The sequence below is a fragment of the Coccinella septempunctata genome, chromosome 8, assembly GCF_907165205.1.
Source record: "Coccinella septempunctata chromosome 8, icCocSept1.1, whole genome shotgun sequence".
Lineage (NCBI taxonomy): Eukaryota > Metazoa > Arthropoda > Insecta > Coleoptera > Coccinellidae > Coccinella > Coccinella septempunctata.
The window spans coordinates 4461734-4471616 of record NC_058196.1 but is presented as its reverse complement, the minus strand read 5'-3'; positions in this window follow the sequence as shown (position 1 = coordinate 4471616).

Sequence of the window (9883 nt, the reverse complement as noted above, 5' to 3'; positions counted from 1 at the left end):
AGTTTTGCTACCAGTGCATCAATGTTGGTCCTCCAGCCTAGTCCAGATTCCAAATGGACCCCCAAAAACTTAACGGAAGCTCTCTAATCCAATGCATGGGAAAATGTGAGCTGCTGTGTCTTGCTCTCATTCATTTTCAGTCTATTCGCCTGAAACCATTTTCCGATGTCTTGCAGTAGTTTCTTCGCTTCAGTTCGTATCTCGTCCACACTTCTACCTCTCAGCATAACAGAGGTATCATCAGCAAACAGTACAGCTCCATAAAAACTTATATTCCAGATCAGGTCATTAATGAAGATCAAAAAAAGGATTGGGCCAAGCACCGAACCATGCGGGACACCTATCTTAATCTTTCGGCTGGTGGACTGCTCATTCAACCAGGTAACCAGTTGTTCTCTCTCAGATAAGTATGAGGCAATTAACTTAAGTGGAATGCCCCTCACTCCATAGTAAAACAGCTTCTCAAGCAACGTACCATGATCATGTGAGTGACCGGTAGAAAGTTTCTTCCGACTTTTCGAATGAATTGTTGTCTCTTTTCCGGCTATAATTGCTTTTACATCTTCTCAGGCGTTCTGCATACAGACTTAGCTTTTGCTTCAGAGTGTCGAGGCAGTGGTGAGCTGTAGCATTCTCCGTCTCTCGTTCTGTGTGTGTTCTGTTTTTATCCATGATTTCTTTGGCAGCTTTCACAACCTTCCTTCTGCGATTCCCGTTCACGTACTCCGTCAGTCGTCCAATGTCTCTTATTAGTCTCTCTGTTTTGTGTTGAAGACGTTTCTGCCATGGTGGCGCATATAATTTGTGTAATTTTGGACCATCGTTGTTCGTTCGGCGAATTTTTGCCCCTATGGTTTTAGCCGTCGTTAGCGCTGCACAGTAAAAAACTAGATGAAGATATTCCAATGAACTGCCATTCTGTAGGTACTCAGGTAAAACGTCCCTATTCAAGATGTCGATTATGAGTGACAGTTTCTTGGATGTATTGAGTCGGGGAGGTGCTATTCGATGAAGAGGATCTGTTCCTTCCAATTCGGCAAAATATCTCCTCATCTCAGAGTCAATTTGTCGGTGGAGCTCTTCCCTATCGTCCTGGTGTTCTGCCTCACTTGGGTTGCAAGATGGACTTTCAGCGTCAATTTCTTCTGGCTGTTGTTGCCCAGGCATGTGAATCTCATCAGAGGTGTTGGTGTCGCTCTCTGTTACTGGCGAGCGCTGAAGTTCTTGTTTAATTGCGTCGATTCTGGCCATTGGTATTAGTTCATTTCTCAGAATTACGCGGTACTGGTCTGCCACCCGTTGTTCAGTGACATTTATATTTGGGTAGGCGTTGCAGACTTCCTCATGGAGCCTTTTCCTATAGTTGTTCGTGTTCTGCCCTAGTCCCGTGATTGAGTTATATATGCGCACAATAGTTTCATTCATGGACGTTGTCCACTTCATGCGCTTTCTAACTAACCCCGCTTGGGTGAGCACTGGCTGAATATCCTGCGCAGCACCTTCAGCGATTCGAGTCGGCAATTGAATTGGACTCGTTGGTTGCTGTTGTTGCTATGGAGCTGTAGCTTCTTTTGCAGCAGGAGCCCGCTTCCTCAACATCCTGCCACCGACGTCCCGCATGCTGTCATGTCCAGCGCCGGCTCCAGACATGCCCTGACGATTATATTATTTGTATTATTATTATTAACATTTTTTATATTGATTTGAATTCAGAAGAGCGAACAGAAAGAATAAAGCGATCATTCAAATATGGAAAGAGTTGAAAATATTGAATCAGGACTATAAAACCATACGATAAGTTTTGAAATGTTCTCAATTGAAAACAGAATCGATAATGCAAATTCAGCTCATATAGTCGATATGAGAGATAAAGAAAAATTATCAACTCCTCTTTTGTAGAGCTCAGAAAGTTCTATAAAAAATCAATGATGCTATATATGTTACTCTCGTGAATAACCCAATTAATCCGTTTCAACGTTATATATTTGATTCGAGAATATTCTCCATTTAAAGAGGTGTTTTGAGCAACCTCAAATAAAGCAATATACAAGTTATTATGTCTTTCCTCTATGGCATTTATTCCTGATAAATAATGCTTTCCGTAGCCTCCTTTCAACGAATAGTTAGCGAGATATTGCAGGTTGAAAAGTTGCATGTTATTTTGAGAAACTGATATTATGTTAACTATTCAAAGTCCAAAGGAATGAATAGCAAAAAAATAATTTCATGTTTAGATGAGCAAACAGAAAGAAGATAGTTATAGTTAAAATACTGAAAGAGTTGAAATTATTATATCAAAATTTTGAAACCATACGATGAGTGGAGAAATGGTTTTAATAAAAGAAATTATTCCTGCGAATGTATTGAAAGAGAAAGAGGTAAGAGAAAGGTTCCGAAAAAATTCAAGAATACTCCAAATAATTCTTCGGTACGCTCTTCTATAGAAAATGAACTTACAGGAAGTGTTGATTTCGAGGAAGTGAACAAGTTGATTGAATACAAAACAGGAAAATTATCTCACTGAGCGGGTACTTATTTTTCAAAAACAAAAATTTTCTGTTATTTCCTGTTGTGAACATATGTACTTCATAAAAATATTTGTTATGAAATTAACATAATCGCTATTTTATTTTTTTGAAAATTTGAATTGTTAGATGGTTTCAAGAATGAAAAAATATAATTTTTGGCTTATTTATTTATTTGAATAATTATAACAGAGTATGAGCACTGAAAAATCTGCTGCTTTAGGCGCTGACTCTCTCAAGATAGTCCTTCAGGATTTGCGGGATGACGTCCATGTGATTGGCGGCTGGTATCGCCGTTATGTTAGACAGCGTTCTTTTCACTACAGAATAGTCTTATTCCTCGTCGTCGCTGATATCGGACAACGCCAATTGTATTCTGAGATCGCTGGAGGAGAAATTAAGGATTAGTTGAATGCGAATCTACGGTTTGGGATGCGGTTCGAAAGCGTTTGACGGAGGGTTACTTACGCTGATGTCCCAGAGATGTTGTGCAAGGTTTGATCGGAAAGTTTTTCATTCTGTTCTGAAAAGGAAAAATTATGGTTACTAGATAAAAATTTCGAATTTTGGTGAAAGCCAGCAAGGTCTAGATCTATTCTCGCAACCAATTACCTCATAGGTGATCAGAAGTTATCCTAGTTAAAGTTATGAGCAGCATTATGTGCAATACTTCGACGAGTCCATTTCATATCAATTTACATTGTAGCCTTGGGAAAAGGCTGAATAATGTCCGAAACGTCGTCAAAATGATAAAGAAATTCAGTTGTTCAGTTTCCTTAAAATCTCATCATATATGAAAAAATGGACCTTAACGAAACAAAAAGTTTCTTTTTCTCCCTATCAATATGGAGAAAATGTAGGATTGAAATTGGAAAAAAAATTCTGATCACACTCACCGTTGACTAAGGATGATGGAAGATCAATTCTTTCTTGTTAATATCCAACCCCGAAATGGGAACAATCATAATGATCATTTCCTTCAGAGCCCTGTCTACTTCGAAGTTCGAGGAAGCTGGAAGTAGAGTGAAGTAGAGATTTTCTGTCCTGTAAAATAAAAATCATGTGTAAGTATTGAGGATACCTCGTTTCGCTTATGAAATTTACTACGATTTTTGAAAGAGTCTGGAGTTGACAAGAGTTCACTCATTTACCACTCAGAACGTTAGCTGTGCGAAATTTATTTAACCTGAGTCGCTTGAAAATTTAATTGGATGGAAATGCTGAGAGGATATTACATGCTGTACGTCGAATTACGAAGGCAAAAAAATAATTTAAATAGATCCAAAATCTTTCAGCTCGTATTTCACAGCGAGGCATAATTTTTAGAAGAACTGGTGTTTCATACTTACCGGTACAGGAACGGCTGTAGGCCTCTTTTGATTATGACAAGGATGACCCATGGTCATAGGACGACGCATTATTCGTGGAGATAGACCAGATTACTTTTTGTTTGTAGGCGGCATAGTTGTAGTGAATTTGCCTATTCTTGTGGCCCTGATAAGGGCCGCGTTCGTGAGGTCTGATGTCGAAGGGCCTTTGTTTGTTCGATACGGGGCCGGCTGGACGGGTCATTCGATAAGCAGTAGGACGACCCATGGCCATAGGACGACGCATCATTTGTTGATATGCGCCGTTTGCGCTATGTTCGTAGTTGTTTTTGATGATTTGCCTGACCTGGTGGCCCTGAAAAGGGCCGCTTTCGTGTGGCCTGCTGTCGACTGGCCTGTGTTGAATCGGTTTCTTCTCGGGCATAAAATGAAAGCCAGGATGGTGGTGGTTATTTTTCTTCATCAACTCGTGCCTGGCTTCAACAGAAGTTGGTCTGCAAGGAAAAATATTGATTAGTATTCTGTTTATATAAAGTAGTTCAGTAAAAGTTTGGGTATTTCAAAAAGGGCTGCACATTGAGATGTGACGCGTTGCACGATAAAATGTGCATCAAGATGATTTGAATCTTCCTTGACTGAAGTCAAGGATAACATCTTCATAATGCTCTTCACAAAAATTAAGCAGTGACATTCTACCGATCAATCCTGACAAGTATTTGAAATAAGTTGGAAAAATAGCGTTGTTGAGACACATCTCAATGTCAGTAAGGGTCTTGTGAATTCTACATTTAATTACCTGTTTGCTGGCTGATGGGGTGGCATGTGTGTTCTCGGTTGCACCGCATATAGAGTGGTGAAACAAGGCTGGATCAAAACCTTCTTCCCATCGAATAAATGCTTGGCCCTGCTATACTCTCCCAGTACGCCGTTAATTCTTTTTACCAACGGGTCATTCTTATTTGTGGGAACCTGAGAAAAATTAAAAGAAATTGAGATCAGTTGAAAGATGATCAAAGCAAGGCTACTAGGATAATTTTTCAAAATTATAATGATTCATAGAGTTTTGAATTATCATTTCAAGATGTTATGATATTGTAAAGTTTCGAAGTTGTCGAAAAAATTAAAATGGGGGGATTTATACGCGAGGACTCCAGGAAAACAATGTTGGGGCTCAGAGATCCATTTCATTATGTCTACATAGAATATCAATTCTAAAATATTGTGATTAATCTATAGGAAAAGATGATAGAACAAATACTGACTGGCGGATCGAAACTAAAAAAGGTGCGTTTAAGAATCCCCAATCCCGGATTGTGGGTCATAGGCCCCTTTTATATTCAAATTGGATACCATCTGATGGGCGCTAAGTTGTTCTGAATCTCTTTTTTTGCATTTCACAGAACCTTTCCTGCTTGTAGAAAATGGATCGATATAATGTGTGGAAATTGGTCATGAGAAATACGTGGGTATTTGTTTTGACATTCTGAAAAATACACTTTCGATTGGGTATTGAAATATGCACGGAAGGATGATTTCATATAGGGCCGTTGTGAGACTGGGTCACATTTCAAGAAGGTGAGAGATCGGACGGTAAATACATCAACAGCTCTTTCCGTTTTTATCCTGATGTGAACAGTTCTTCTTAGAAGGTGATAATACTAACACCCTGGAATATATCACCAAGGGTACTTGAAACTGATAGGACTCATCGAAAAACACAATACACTTTTCGAAAGCACATCAGTGGTTATTTGTGAAAATATGTAATAAAGGGTTCAAAGCTCACCTTAACTGGATTTCCGAAGAGGGGGGGAAGCACTAGTGGTGTACCCCTGTAAATAACGAAGAGGTTAATATTAGGCTCAACAGGTACATGACTGCCAAACAATACAAAGAGCAACAAATAATTGATGTACGTAAAAAGGAGATAGGCACAAAAATAATGAATTCAGCGAGAATCGGATTTCATCATCGGTGTCGCAAACTTGATCGGATCTCGTCTATTTTTCGACCTCAAAGTGGTAATCCACGATCTACTTCATTATATCACTACCGTAATCAATTAGTTCGATATCAAGCAGCAGTTCAAAAACTCGTGTTCAGAGGAGAGTCAGTCATTCAGATTGAATAAGAACTATGAGACATTATGATAAGTTTTGAAATGTGTCCTATTGAAAACAGCTCTATAGTTAGAAAAGCAAACAAGATGAAAAATGTGATGATTGGAATATCAGAATTGTTGAAAATATTGAATCACAATTATCATCATCATCATCATTTGTTTATCTGTCTCAAATTTTCACAATAACAAGTTGACAGTATTATAAACAGACAAAAAGGACCACACAACGATTTAGAAACCGATGCACAGAATAACCTGTGTTGTGTGGCCCAATTATGCGACCATACCTTGAGTTTTTTTAGATGTTCCTGAGTTTAAGAGATACAAAACTGCAAATTAAACTGGGAATTCAGAGGACATTCCATCTTATATTCAAAAAAATAATATTTCAAGAAATATATATATATATTTCTGAAACAGTATAATGATTTTTGGTTATTTTAATTCTGCATGTAATTTCGAAAACCAGAAATTATGTTAACTATTCAAAGTTCACAAGAATGAATGAAGAATTATACTGAATAAAATTTCTGAACATTATTTAGTGAAAAAGTAGGGATGCAGAATTTTGAAAAAACGCATTAGCTATCGATCAGGTTTCTACCTGGAATTTCGAGAACATTCTATCATATTCTTCAAGAGAATAATAATTTGCTTAAAGTCTAAATTCGTGAAACTGTATCATGATCATTTGTTATTTTGATTCTGCATGTAATTTTGAGAAACTAAAATTATGTTAACTATTCAAAGATCACAATACGATAGTTTCTGAAAGGTTCTCAATTGAAAAAAGGATCAATTATGCAAATTTAACCTAGAATTTCGAGAATATTCTATCTAATTTTTTTAAAGAATAATACTTTGTGTAACGGGTTTGGTCGGGAAAAGGGTTTAATCTCGAGCGCCAGCTATTCTTTCAATAGGGAGAAATAGCAAACCCACCCAGGTACCTTCTAGTCGGAGACAGAGTTGGGTTTATCTAAGGTGGTAGCGATAACAAGTACTTTAAAACCGTATTTATTACAACAATCTAAATTACAGTGAACTATACAGTTATTTTCAAGTCAAGAAATATATTCAGCTGATGACCAAGTTCAAAAATAAGGAAAACAGAAATGTAATAACTTGTCACGGTGATCAGAAAGTGAAATCAATGAATTAAAGAATATTCAAATCAACTATATTCAGTCAAACTATCAGGTATTAAAGAAAGCAAACAATTAATAGCAGTCACTTTGATTCCTTCTGAGACAATAACGGATGTACGGGGTTTACACAAAATTTACAGCAACCGGGTGTCCCAGAAAGATCCAAGTCTCTGTAATCGGTTAATTTAGCAATGGGTTTGATCCCGAGCACTTCCAGTGATTTTCAGTGTACAGGCCGATCAGAATTTGAAACTATTCAATTAACGGGACGGGGTTGATACAGGTGAAACACAATGCAACAATTTACAGGATAACGGGGTAGTTTATCGTGGTCTCTCCGTGGCAACCTTGGGTGTACACGCCAAGCATTACCAGTAGAAAAACTTCGAGACTTCTGCCGATTGGTTTCTGTCACAAGATAGCCAGGCGAGAGAAGTCTGCGTTAAACGGAAGTCCAAACGGAACACAAATGGGGTAGGACGGGATAGGTTACTGTGGTCTTTCTGTGGCAACCTTGGGTGTCACACGCCAAGCATTACCAGTAGAAAGACTTCGAGATTTCCGTCGACTGGTCTTGGTTCACCAGAGAACCAGGCGACAGAAGTCTGCGTTAAACAGGGGGATTAACAACAAGGATTAACACAATTAAACAAATAAAAGAATGCAACTTTGAATCACGAAGTATGCGGTATCAAGAAAAGACGGATATTTAAAACGAGGCTTGATTTTTATTAAAAAACAATCAAGTATCGTTACATCCCCCTCCCCTGGGAAAAATTGAAGTCGCGTTGAAGACACAAGTTCAATTTAATAAGGGGTAACTGGCCCATCAAAAAAAAAAAAAAAAAAAAAATTAATCGGAAATTCAAGTCGGTTAAGTGCTCGCTATCTCACCCTTACAGAGTTCTCATCCTAATCAAAACAGTACAATAGAAGTGATATCCGGATCTGCTCACAGGTGTAGTTCAGTAATCGTCCGGTAGGCGTTCCCTCCATGAATAGTGGTTCTCTCCGATCCATGATCCATGATCCATACTCTGCGCTCTGCGTTACGCTCCGTGTTCGGTGTCGTCCCTAGCTATGGACCGAAGTGCGTGTGATCTTTGATCCGATTGTCGGTAGACGTTTGACATAACCTATTCCGTGGCACTCTATGACTGTCGTTGGCATCTGTCAGAAACAACGTGCTTTTAGTGAAATAAAATTACTGCAGAATTGGGAAATGAAATCGACGGCAACATACAACGGTGAGTACTCCATATCGATTGTTCCATTTCATATTAACGGTTGGATTTTAGGGAACCATCATTCACGACGAAATGGGCCGATGAGGCATCTTTGACGTTGACCACTTGGCACTGTTTCTTTCTTGGATGTTGTTTCGGTGCATCATTTGATCACGAAGATGGGTCAAGCAGGTGAGTTTGGAATAACCTCTTCATCAAACCAAAGTTCTTTCGATTAGTACTTCAAGTGAGAAGAACCATTCACTAACTTGTGTTCTCGTTGTAGGTGGAAATGTACCCAAGCTTGAAATCACTCGTTGTTGGAGGTGAATGGGACCCTCTCACAACACTGGAGGTGGATGTGGACATTCACTGTGTGCCAGAATATTGTTCGGAGTTGGAACGTAATCCCTGACGGAGGAATGGTGGAGGCTCTCTGATCTGACAGTCTCCGCTAGGTAGGTTAACAGCTGAACTTTCAGTTAAATCTTGTTGGAGTAATTGATATCCTAGAACAGACTTAATTGCCACATAGGTTATGTTTTAACAGTAGAACATTGACAGTATACAGAGCTTTTTCCAGTTTTCTTGGGTAGAATTAAATTGAACAGATCACGGATATGCACTTTCACCTGTATCGGTGTTACAATTTCATAGAAAAAGTTACACAGGAGAACAGTAGTAGAGAACTAGATACAATTCAGACTATCTTAGATTATCTCACCAGTTTTTAATGTAGTACGGTTAGTATTTGTTAATCGTTATTCATCTTAACTACTCTGAATACAATATTTAAAGCAACGGTTTGTCTCGGAACCTTGTGAATTCACAGAATAATTAATGTAACGGATTTCAAGCTGTGCTTTGCTCTGTCTACAGGGTGTACCTTTCAGAAACACAGACAGATGACAATTTATATCGTTTTGACATGTCGGTGTTGCTGAACGGATTGGCTGATGAATTTGACCATTTGAAAATGTTTTCCAATTGTAATTGCAAAGCTTGAACGGTATCATGAATCCATTTAATCCACTGAACAAAATGTCATGGTAGATTCTGATTTGTTCGGTGAACTGAATAGGATATGAAATCTTATACGGTGACGGTTGCTGTCAGGATATTGACAAAGGGTTTGTCAAATCACCGGTGTGATGGTTAACGGAACGGTAATAAAACAAAATTTCACATGACTGGGGATCATGTTTAATTAACGGGTGAACAGTAAAAATATCTCTATCCTGAGTGAAACGGTTTTAAATCTTTAATATGGATGTTGGTAACCTTCTTACCCTGTTCATCTTTCAGATCATACACTACGGGAGAGACTACCTTAATAACGGTATACGGTCCGGCGAATTTTGCAGCTAGTTTAGCTGCGAAACTGTCGACAGCGGATGATAACGGATTTGTGCGACGGAGAACTCTGTCACCTACATGGAAGCGAACTTCTCTACGGCGTAGGTTGTAATGATGAGCCTGCTGTTCAAAAGCCCTGTACAAGCGAGCTTGCACAAACTCATGTGCGTACAAGCGA